This window comes from Alexandromys fortis, unplaced genomic scaffold (assembly GCF_014885135.2).
Source record: "Alexandromys fortis isolate MF-2015 unplaced genomic scaffold, M_Fortis_MF-2015_v1.1 scaffold_1, whole genome shotgun sequence".
Classification (NCBI taxonomy): domain Eukaryota; kingdom Metazoa; phylum Chordata; class Mammalia; order Rodentia; family Cricetidae; genus Alexandromys; species Alexandromys fortis.
The window spans coordinates 27,652,904-27,665,460 of NW_026067927.1; the positions used below are offsets into that span (position 1 = coordinate 27,652,904).

The window sequence follows — 12,557 nt, forward strand, 5'->3', positions numbered from 1 at the left end:
TGTTCTTTTGTAAAAGTTCATGACTTTCTTTTGCCACTGCCTAGAGCTGGGCTAGGACCAGTTCTTTTTTTTTTTTTTTTTTTAACTCATCATTTGTGAGCAAAAACAAAAAACAAAAACAAAACAAAAAAAACAAAAATCCTGCTCGTGTTCATTTTCTGAGAAGCACTTTACATTTTTATGGCGCAGGAAGAGGGATGTCCCTTCAGGATGCCGTTATAGATGATCACTCTCATTGTTTAACAAGCTTTTCATTGTTTGTGATTTTCATTTCCCTCTATAGTTCAGGGCACTTTGGAAAAAAAAAATAATTCTATTCAGCACTTTTTCGCTCATAATTCAAGCAAAAAAGAGTCACGCGGCATAATAAGGACAATTAGCGGGACTGGAAATAATAAGCCTGGCAAGGCAGAGGCCCCTCCGTGCACACAGCCTCCATTTATCGTTTTCTGTGTACGCTCTGTCGAGGCTAATTACCACTCCTGTGATTAGTAACCTGTTGAAGGAACAAAAGAAAATGCAAGGCTGTCCTTAAGTAAATAGTGCCATTTTCTTCCCGTATCATCTCAACGAAACCCATCTGGAGCAGCGTCCGTCCTCGCAGTCACACGGCGAACTGCTGCCGTTCTTCCTCCAAAACACAATTAGCTCTCAGAAGAACGATAGTCAGTGTGCAGGCACAGGAGGAGGGAGACGTTCCCTAATAAAGATAGCCGGAAGCGATGATCTCATGTTTAATAAGGCTCAACATTTATACCGCGCTCTTCCTTTTCATTAATGTGTTAACCTTGGCTCAGTGTGGGAGCAGGCGCGGTGTAAATGACCGTATGCTTCCCCTGCTAATGTGTTTTAATCCAGACCAGCAGACATCCTCTCCCTTCTCAGAGGAGAGATCTGCTGATTACACCCAGCCAGGGCGCAGAAAATAAATATAGTTCCCTTTCTTTCCTGGGGGTGACGCGATGCATGCTGGGAAGGATTCAAACAGGTTCCGGTTGTCATCCGTGTAATTGTTTATTCAGCTACCTGTGGCTGCTGTGGAGTGTGCTTGCTCTGGGCCTCAACTCTATTTGATTATTTGGTCCAAAAGAACAACGTGGTGGATTCCGAGTTCTCAAGATCATAGGCTGCCGCCGTAACACCCATCTCTAAAATGAATTCTGGTACCTCAGAAATAACGGGGTTAAAGAGAGGAGGGTTCACACCAGGCACTGATGCTCTACCATGGTGCTGGGAGTTGGAATCGAGGGTCCACCACCAAGCACACCCGTACCCTGTTTTATTTTGTCACAAAGTCTGGTGGGATACCCAGGCTGGCCTCAAAATAGCATCCTTCTGCTTCAGCCTCACAAGTAGTTGGAATTTCAAGGCTTGGCCACCAGGCCCAGTGATTTTTAGCTCTGTTAGCAGCAGTGAGGCCATAGCAGCTCCTTGCTGCCATCTATAGCAGCCAGAGTAGTTCTTTTATGAGACCTTTGTTGCAGCGGTTTGAGTGAAAAATGTCCCCATAGTCTCCAGCATTTGAATAAGTGTCCCCAGTGAGTGGCAGCGTTTGAATATGTGGTCCTCAGTGAGTGGCGCTGTTTAGGGAGGTTTCCATGGTACAGCCTTGCTGGATGAAGTGTGTCACCGGGGGTCTGCAGGAGTTAAGTTGCACTTTTGCTACAGATGAAGTACTGTTTGTGAGACTCCCAGGAGATCACAGGTTTTCAACTGAGCAAGGCTTGAAGCCATGTATCTGCTTGGGCATAAGTATCCATTGTTGTTTGTCATTCTTATTTAAATCTCTTTGAGAAAAAAAAAAAAAAACAAGAATATTGTCCCCATGCAGGCTAATGCCACTGCAAATGTTAATCAAGCTGGAATTCTTGCTGAGAGACTTCACCTTGGTTCCTGTCTTCTTAATGTCCCATTTCGCTTTGATTGGGCTGGTTCATCTTTTATCAGGAAAGAGAAGAAAGAAAGAAAGAAAGAAAGAAAGAAAGAAAGGAAGGAAGGAAGGAAGGAAGGAAGGAAGGAAGGAAGGAAGGAAGGAAGGAAGGAAGGAAGGAATCCAGAAATCCTGGGGGAGACATTGCTGAGTCATTGTTGGGAATCTTGTAGAGAACAAGGAAGTTGCTCCAAACTCTGATTATCAGATGGCTGAAGTTGAGTCCTGGCCCAGAGGCTATAATCGCTTATACCTGTGAGGATGCAAGTTGAACAAGGGCCATTGAGGGCCAGTTTCTACAAACCTCTCTCACCCTGTGACACTCTGTCTGTGCCTGTTTGCCCAACCCCCACACATCAGAGGTCCCCAAGACTGGATTCTATTACATTCTTGCCCTGTCACGCTCATTATGAATTGGCTAATTTCATCATATTGTGAGATTAAGATTCCATCAGTGGGGAAAGACATAGTCATGAAAGCAAATGAACTTACAGCCCTAGTATGTTTGCTGGTCCAGTTTGGGTCATTGCACAGTCTTCTTCCAAAAATAGAAGTTGTCTTGGTGAGATAGTTTCCTTTTGCTTGTGTCTCTGTGTGTCATATCCATGACTTTCTTTCTCAAATAGTTACACAGAAAGATGGTGACGTGGTAGAACTCGTCCTGGTTCGCAGGAACAAGTCCTGACAGACACACTTCCTTTCTTTCCCTGGCATTGTCACCATGGTTACAGACTCGGAAAGAAGCTAGACCTTGGGCCTTTGCTCTTAGTTTACATTCGGGCTTTGATTAAGAGTCTCACAAGGTGGGACTGGAAAGATGATTTGACAGTTAAAAGTGTCTGTCTCCCCTGCAGAGGACCAGGGCTCGGTTCCCAGCACCCACACAGGGGCTCACAACCATACAGTTTCAGGGGATCCCAGTGCCTTCTTAGGACCACTGTGGGCATTGCATTCTCATGATACATAGACATATATGACATATATGCAGGCAAAATAGTTATACACATAAAATAAATAAATCTGAAATTAAAAAAAAAAACCAAAGTTACCTCTAATATCCTTGTGGGAAAAACTGTAAATTATTTGCTGAGACTAAATACTAGGCACTGGTATTAATTATTAACTAGAAATGTTCAGAGAGGGAGAAAGAGCGTGATGAGTTGATAGACACTGGCATGCTATGAGAATCGACAGAAAAGATGGTTTGGTCTAAAATATTTCTGCAAATAGTTATGTAATCATTATGTGGAACGGGGATTGAACTTCTAAATGGAAACAGGGTGGCATTTGGGTCAGAGAGGGACACGTGAGAGGGGTTTAGCTCCCAGTGCTGTTGTGGCAGTGGCAATTCAGAGGTATAATGAGTTCCTTGAAAGACAACTGAACCCCGCCCCCTCTGCTGCATAAACTGTAAAGGGCATTTAAGCGCCAGAAGGGTGATTATTGGCTGATATGACTTTTGTGGGATCTACTTCACAAGAGAACAGAATTTTACACTTGATACCATCTTCCCAATTCTTGCCTTGAATACTTCCTGACCTTCTGAAATTGAGGCTCCGTCTCTACCTGAGAGGAACCCTTGGTGAAGGGGCTGGGCACACTGTGGATGGATGTGATCTAGGGATCTTGGGGAGGGATCTAAAAGGGAAGTAGATACTATATTCTTGTTTTAAATAAATCTTGAGGGTTTCTAAAATTATCTGGAAAAGATCCTGTTGAAAGAGGAGGCGGAGGGACAGCGAAAGCCTTATCAAAAGCAATCTGTAGCTGAGCCTGAGGCATCACAGAGCAGTCACAGAGCAAGGGGGCTGAAGGGGTGGACAGAGGCCGGCCATCTGGGACTCTAGGGAGAGCACTCACACCTTCATTTTTCAGAAGAGGAACCTGGGACCCAGAGAGGTGTCCCACAGCTTTCAAATTCACCAATCAGGCTTAGGGCAGGCTCACCTGTACATCCCTTTGGTCTTCTGTCTCCCGGTGGCATCAGGAGACCTCTGTATATATAAAAACACAGACACATAAATAATTGTCAGAGAAGTGTGTACTCTGTATAAGACACTGGCAAACTCTGCACTCCCTTCCCATTACCCTGGTTCCCATAATCCTTGAGCCGCAGGTAATTTGACCCCTATGGGCTTTCCCTCTAACTTGTCTGTATACCTCCCATTTACTATGAGTTTGAGACAGAGTTAATTCTTTTCTTTTTCTTTGATTTTATTTCAAGACCATGCTAGATGGCTCATGAGTATTGTCGTGGCCTGTCTGTCAGAGGGGCAGAGAGACTCATAAGTATTACACATTCATTTTTTTACCAGCCTCTGGCAATGCTTGGAACTTAGTACAGACAACAGGAGCTATACATATAAACTCACAGACTACACGGGCTCACGCAGTCAAGGAAAGTGTTCCTTAAAGACAAGAATTGAACTGAGCCACTGCTAAGAGGTCATACAGAAGGCAGACCCAAGAAAGGTACTCCTGAGTGGCTTGTGAACCCAGCACACTCAAAATACAGCCATTTAGTTGCAAAATGGCACAGCCCGGCAGCCCTGTGCTTTGTTTACAGCGCATATTCAGCTGTCTTTGTTGCTCCTCTGTGGCCCACTACACGGAAATGGACCCGTTTTGTATAAATGAGAATTGGCTGTAATTGTAGGTGGCTTCCAGTGGGGAAGTCAAAGCCAGGTGAATCAAAGCGAGATAGAAACATTGACGAGAAAGGAAATGTGGAGGCAGTTGAGGTGTTTGGCACCCCGCAAAGTCAGGAAACAGAAAGGGGAGAATGACAGTCCCTGCTTTGAGAACTAGCAATCTCCTAACTATGAGATGATGGGCAGCCAGACACCTCAGAACAGAGTTCATCTTCCACAAACCACATATGGACTTCAGGGTGGACTAGAGCCTAGGAAGAGCTGGATCAACCAAGTTATAAAATAGAGAACGGCAAGCCACGCTGGAGAGGAAGCAGAATTGGCCCCTGGAGCTGCGGCTCTTGCTTCCGTGAGTTTGATAAACTGCAGCTAGAAATATTGTTTAGAAAGATGGCTCCCTGTGTGGACTGCTCACACTGCTTACAGTGTGTAGTGTGTGTGCTCACCTGGGTTTGGTTCCCAGAACCTCAACCATTTGTCACTGCCATTTCAGGGATTTACTGTCCCCTTGTGGTCTCTGTGGGCTCCTGCACACATGTGGCACGGAAAAACTCATACACGTGCACCCAGATACATATAAATTACACATATTTATTAAAAGAGCAGGATAAATTTTTGGAAGAATATGTCTGCCCTGAATATATCTGAATAATGGATTTTTATTACTAGATAACACAGTACAATAACTATTTACATAGATTTTACATTGGAAATTATAAGTGATCAAGCAAGGATGGGCCTTGTGAAAATTCCAAATCATTTCCTACAAGAAACTTTCATTTCCTAAGGATTCAAGGACAATTGTGACAAGATTATAATGAGAACCACGGTGTGATGCTGGAGCAGCGTCTCCACTGTAAGAACACTTCCTGCTCTTGTAAAGATTTGGGGTTTGGTTCATAATACCCACATGGTGGCTCACAACAGAATAACTCTAGTTCTAAAGGATCCATCCAATGCACTCTTCTGGGCTCCAAGAGCACTGAACGCACATAGCACACTGAAGGCGTAAGTCATAAACAGTCCCACACCGGTTCAGAATTATGATTAATAGAATAGTTATTTATTTAAAGGGGAAAACTTACAGATCACCGTCGGGCTGCACAATCAGGAAAGGAGCCTAGACGCTGGAAGCAGAGCCGGAAGCAAGAGAGCCCGCAGGGCAGTTGTGGCTTTTTTAAAGAGAGACCACGCCCCAATGGGCTGGTATCTCAGTGGCTATTGGCTGAGGAGCGGAAGGAGAACAGCACACGTGCTTACGTGCAGGCAAGCACTCATACGCATAACAGAAAAAATAATTAATGTTAAAAAAGGAAATACTTCAAGGTTGGTGGTTGGAACAATGGCCCAGTATATTAAACACTCGCCTCTAAAGTGAGGCCCGGAGGTGGATCTCCATAAAACTGGGTGTGGCCTGCGGCATCTGTACTGCCAGTGTTCCTACAACCGAACAGGAGAATCAGCGAAGCTCTCAAGCTGCTAGCCTAGCACACAGCACCTTGTCTCATAGGACAGACACCTGAAGTTGTTCTCTAACCTCTCCACATTCCCTGCGCTATGCAGCGCTCACACACATGCATAGACACAGATAAGCACACACACACACACACACACACATGTACACGCAACATCGCACGCACACACACATTATTCTTTTAATAAGAAGTCCTATCTAGTCTTTCTATTGAGTGTGATTTTAAATAGAACATTGTTTGTCTAGTAAAATTTCAGATGGCAGAGCAGGAAAACACATGATTCATCTTGTTTGAAACTTGGCTTAGGTCGGGAGGACTCGGTCCTACTGGTCCCAAGGCAGGTCAACGGGAGCTCGCTTAGAGTGCTGGGCCTTGATCTAATTAACACAAAGGCCCCCTGGAATTTCTAGATCAACTTTCCTCACGTCTCTAATTGTTGCCTACATCGTCTCGGTGCAGACGAGCTTGTGATTTTCCACGAGCATGCTCATAGAAGACCTTTAAAAACCAAGACCTGTGTGTTCTTCATGAAAATGCAAGAGCCCCTGACATTTAGGGTAACAGAAGGAGTTGCTCTGATATTCTTTGCTAAATTTACAAGATTTGGCTGAAGCCCCACGCGTCTGTCCTATCCCAGCGAGCATTAGTCAGCCTTACAGCTTTCTTTAGCTTACTGTACTCTGGGCTCTGTGTTAAATGCCATGAACTATGCGACTGGCAGGCAGAGAAAACACCCAGACACAAGGAACTTTTTACAAATTGTTTCATCTTGTTGCACGAGTGTTTTGCCTGCATGTATGTCTGTGCACCACATGGGTGCCTGGTACCCAGGGAAGCCAGAAGAGGGTGTTGGATTCCCTGGAATAGGAGTTATAGGTGGCTATGAGCTGCCATGTGGGTGCTAGGAACTGAAGCCTGGTCTCTGTAAAATGAGCATTGATGGAAGCCGTCTCTTCGGCCACCCAAGTACCCTTTTCTGTTTACTTATTGACGATGTGAAGTCTTTGATGAGGCAATCTGCTGTGAGAGCTGGATGTCCAGACATCCTTTGTGTGAGGACAGCAAGATTTGGGGAGATAAGGGGAGAGGACCCCCATGGCCATTTGAGTTAGAACAGTCTTTTAAAGATGTTATACTGTAACACGCTCAGAACATTTTCCCGCTAGTTCTGAGAGGTGCCAATATACCACCAGGAGATAGTTTCTGAGATCAAATAACTTGGAAGGCAGCAAGTTAAGTTGAGACAAACTGTCTCTACCCAAAGCTTGGCAGCGACTTCCGTACCTGACTTTGGGTTAAGACTCGAGAGACCCTTGGCTTAACTCACCAAGCCCTGTTTCTCATCGCGTAGACAAGGCATTCTGAGAAGGAAGGAAGAGAGATCCAGAGCAGGGAAAAGATTAAGGTAAGGAAGCTGCCATAGTTAAGTAGGGGATCCTTTTCCAGTGAGGGCGCACCACAGTGCTCCAGGGCCATTCAGGGAATCTGAAAAGAGTACTGGGTTCCTCATTTCATGTTCAGATTTGAGGTTATGTTTTGCTTGTTTGGTTTTTGGTTTTGCTCTTTATACATGGTCTCATGCATCCAAGTTTGGTCTCAGACTTACTGTGTAACCAAAGTTGACCTTGAATTTATGATCTGCCTGCCTCTACTTCCTGAGGGCTGGGATTACAGATGCATCACACCAAATCCAATTGGATATGGTGCTGGGACTCAAGCTTAGGGCTTTGCGCACGGGCAAGCAGTCTGCTAACTAAGCTAGGTCTCTAGCTCCAGATTTGAGGTTTTGAGGTGCATTTGACAAGGAGGCATGGGAACACCACAGAGTGCCATCACCACACTGGATCAGGATGTGGGACCTACCAGGCCATACCGATCCCCCAGCCACTAAAGAATCTTGACATCTGCCATCTTCCCACAGGCAGGTTGGTTCCCCAGAAGGAAAATTGTGAGGACCTTCAGTTAAGGCATGGCCTCCCATAATGAACCTTTCTGCTGGTTTATCCCATTTCTGGGAAATACAGGACATGGTGTGCATAAATAATACATTTTTGTTTGCTTTAATATTTGGGTTTGGATATTTTCTGAGCACATTTGTAAAAGCTCTGTTAGAGGGACTTCGCTTTCCATTAATAATTTTAGGAAGCAAAGCTTATAGTAGGATTTGTGACCCACAGATCCCCAAGTGTTGCATAAATAATCCAGGGAACTGCAAAATGGTCTCATGTAAAGTCATTCCACAAACGCATGTTTAATTAGCACCTACTAATGTACCAGATGCATGGGAAATAAGCTAGGGAGACATGTGCTATTCTGAACAATACAGTATCAGCTCGGAGGGGCTAAGGGCATGTAACGTAACCTGTTTTTAACTGAGCAACTTGTCACCCAACAGAATAAGAGACAGCTTGTGTTTTATATGTTTCGGTAGTGCACCATTACCCAACAATAAATGCAAAAATAATTTAACAAAAAAAAACCCTCTCCAATTTTTCAACAGGAAACAAAAATTTAAAGGCACAGTTTTCTTCAACTCTAGCTGCTGGAAGATTTTATATGAAAGGGGGTGGACCTATACCATGCTGGTTATTTCAGAAGCAAAATTTTAGCGTGAAAAAATACTACTCACAGTATTTGTGGTGTATGTATGTGTGTATGTGTGTGCTGTATGCACGCGAGTGTGTGGTTGTGTCCATGTTTGTGTAACTATGTAAGCATGGGGAATATGGAGCAGGACCTCTGGTGTCTTCCCCTGCCACTCTCTTCCATCTTGTCTTGGGTTAGAAGCTCTCTGTTTTCAATAGGCTGGTGACCTGCAAGGTCTTGGCATCCAACCTTCTCTGCCTCCTCCCCCATAGCCACATGGTGTTTGATATAAGAATTCTCGCTGAAGGATAGCTCAGAGAACTGAACGCTATAAATCTAAACTATAGAATTTATTTTACTTTTGTAAAATTACAAAATAGAAGCTTGCTTTAATCCAAATCTGTTACTGTTTCACACACACACACACACACACACACATACACGCACGCATGCACATGCACACATGCACACACATACACATAAACACACATACACGGGATTAGCTGTAAATTATTAAGGAAAAATAGCATGAAGACAGAGTAAGAAAGACTGCCGAAGGAAGTTGGAAAGTTTCTGTGTCTGAGATGCCCTGGGATCCCCCCAGTGAGGGGCAGGTTATTCATCTTTAGCATCCCAAACCCTGGTGATTAAAGGGATGCCAAGGGCAGTCTTGCAAAGGAATCTCTCTGCTTGGGAGATAAATACAGAAAGAGCAAAGGTCAAACAGTCCTTCTCTTTGCCTGGAGCCCATTCTAGGTCCCTGTGTGGCTATCATTTATTGTGCTTGTCTGACCCTCGTGTATTTAATTTCAGGACCAGCTGTGTCCCCTCCATGTCATCCAGGATTCTCTCTCTTCTTTTTGCCCCATCTCTCTGTCCTCTCAGCTTGCCTGTCCACTTCTATACTGCCCGGGGCACCCAACCACAGCTTCAGTATGGGCCCTGAGGCCACTCTGTTGATTAAATCTGTATGAATTCAGAATCAAAAAGGAATTTTGTTTATTTGGAATCAATGAGGAATTTGTTCAACCAATAAGGGATTCGTTCAATAAGGAATTTGCTCATTTCTTTCCGTGAGCAAGATTCAGAACATGCAACCAGTCAAATAAGCATGCACCTTTGGAAATAGTTGAATTCTGGCCTGGTTGCAGAATACTCTGTCTTCTCCAGTTGGATCTAAATCCTTTCTCATGTTGTGTGTGTGTGCTCATCCACACATGTATGCATGCGTGTGGAGTCTAGAGGACAACCTTGGGCATCAGTCTTCAGGCAACAACCACCAAGAAGAATAGGCTGACTGCTGGTGTGCCCCCAGGGACCTTCACTTGCCTCCGCCTCTCCAGTGCTTGAATTGCAAATATGCACCGCCATGCCCAACTTTTCTACATGGGCTCTGGGGATCGAACCTAGGTCCTTATGCTTGAGAGACGAACACTTCTCTAAAGCTGAGCTAGCTCCCGGGACCCTCTATGTCTCTGACAGACTACCTGGAGTCGAGTTGCTGATGTCATATCCTGACATGACAATTGCACACTCACATATCACACAACAGAAAATATTTATTTGTGCTCTTATAGCCGGGAGGTTGGAAAGTGCCCCATTTAGCAAATCTGAATCTGGAGTTTATCTATGACAGCATGCGTGTATTCTAAATGCAAGAGCCCCACCACTTAAAGAAATATAATGATGAATTGTTTTGTAAACTGAAAAATACATTTGAAATGTAAATGTCAGCCTCCTAAGTTCTCTGCCTTCAAAGTCCAGATTTGTGTATGTTTGGTTCTATAAAATATGATATACACATGCATATTTCACAGAGGAAAACTCCTAGGACTGGCTTACGACTTTGCTTGCATCTTGAATTCCACAGAATCTTGAGATGTGTTACTCATTTTCCTTTGCCTTTAGCCTTCTCACTTAGTTCAGTGAGAAACTTACTTCTTATATACCAAGTCTCAGTCTAAGCTGCCCTAAGTCCTTTCTATAACTAGATAGCATACCAGTTCATACATAAAACATACACCACACACCATATCTCTGGGATGTCACCTTCATGTTAGTATACAATTCTAGATGACAAAGAATCCTGTTTAGTTCCATTAAAAGGTTTATACCATGCCGGTTGATGGTAGTGCACACCTTTAATCCCAGCACTCGGGAGGCAGAGGCAAGCGGATCTCTGTGAGTTCAAGGCCAGCCTGGTCTACAAGAGCTAGTTCCAGGACAGGTTCCAAAGCTACCCAGAGAAACCCTGTCTCGAAAAGCAAGCAAACAAACAAAGAGTACTCATTGCTCTTGCCAAGGACCGGATTTGGTTCCCAGCTCCCACACGAAGCTATCTGTAACCCCAGTTCCAGGGCATCTGATGTCTTCTTCTGGCCTTCATGGTTACTAGAAAACATACATGTTATAAGATATACATATGTGTAAAGCAAAAAAAAATTTTTTAAGGGCACTTATTGTTGTTTTTGAAGGCTCAGTTAGCATGTTCTACTGGAAGGCTGTCTCTGTTGTAATTTCTGCATATGAATACAGAACGAAGGACAATCTAAGCCGCTAGCTTAGCCTCCTAGAACACCAGAGGCCGGAAAAACAGCATTCTCAAAGCCTTACACACATCAACAGAATAAAATATTTTGAAGATACACTCGTCACATATGGTTATCCCAGAATATCACCATCCACGAATATGGGTGTTATTGTGTTTTTGTTCTGCATGAGAGCTTCACACAGTCTTTCACAGATATGCCAAGTATAGCCTGACTCATGATGCATTCATAATGGATACTGTGAGCTGAACACAGGAACTGCCTGCAAAGTAGTTAACCATGTTTTCTTTGCCGTTGACAAAATCAGAAGCATTTTCTTTGCCTCGAAGTGAAAATCAGGACATTTAGCTGGTAGTCGGGAAAGTTCGGGGAAATTTGAAGCTGGCGGAGCCATGTAAAAAGTGACTCTGTTCTGTGTTTTATCTCAGTGACCCTTCAGTTAAAAAGTCCAGTGGTAGAAACCATGCTTACCCCCTGCACCTATGGACTAGTTAGACTAAGACAATAAAAATGCTGTGTAAATAGGCATCATATTGCATGGCTTCGTGAAAACATTATAAAGAAAAATTTGTAGAATTCTAGGTCAGGCACCATCTTTCCCCTAAATAAGTTTCAGCCATAGTTGGTTGACTCCAGCAACGTGGAGCTGCAGGTACAGAGGACTTTCGGGACCAGTTTTTTCTTTTAACAATTTCACCTCCATTAGAATGTGAACGATGAAGGAGGGAGGCGTAATCTAAAGACAAAACAATAAAACCATTTTATAAACTACATGTAATTTAAAACCTACATCTACATCTAGCTATTGTCTATCATTTATCCTTTTACCTCTATGTATCCATCCATCTATCATCTATCATCTATCGCCTTCCTATCATCATCATTTATGCATTGGTGTATGTATGTATGTATGTATCTATCTATCTTCTATCTATCATCTCTATATCTATCATCTAACATCTCTATCTTTTATCTGTTATTTATATCTGTATGCATATCTATCTATATCTGCCATCTGTCTCTATTATCTATTTCTCTTTATCTATTTATCATCTTTTTATCTAGTCACCATCTGTATCTATTGCTCATCATGTTTATCTATCTATCTATCTATCTATCTATCTATCTATCCTATTCATCTACTATTGTAATTCAGAAAACTCAAAAGTCTGATTCCCAGTCTCCATTCTGCCCTTACTCAGCTGGCAGCCATTGCTCACCTGGACTTCAGACGACCTTTGTCTTGAGTCTGGCCCTCTAGTTCATTCATCCCAATTTTTAGTACATGTTCAAGACAGCGTCTCCAAGTAGAGGATCCATTTGCTAGAACCCCAGCCCCCTTTGAACTTATGGTCAGTAAATAAGA

At 43.5% G+C, this 12,557-nt stretch overlaps 2 long non-coding RNA genes across 2 annotated transcripts in view; one reads left to right on the plus strand and one right to left on the minus strand.

Moving 5' to 3' along the window:
- Positions 1-12,557, plus strand: part of LOC126502780 (uncharacterized) — a 54,704-nt gene that overhangs the window by 6,609 nt on the left and 35,538 nt on the right. The gene's annotated exons all lie outside the window — the stretch shown is intronic.
- LOC126502778 (uncharacterized) lies at positions 165-5,714 on the minus strand. The gene is made up of 3 exons (XR_007592055.1): positions 5,667-5,714; positions 3,878-3,924; positions 165-2,183 (listed from the first exon to the last, which is right to left on the minus strand). It is a non-coding gene; the product is annotated as an uncharacterized lncRNA (long non-coding RNA).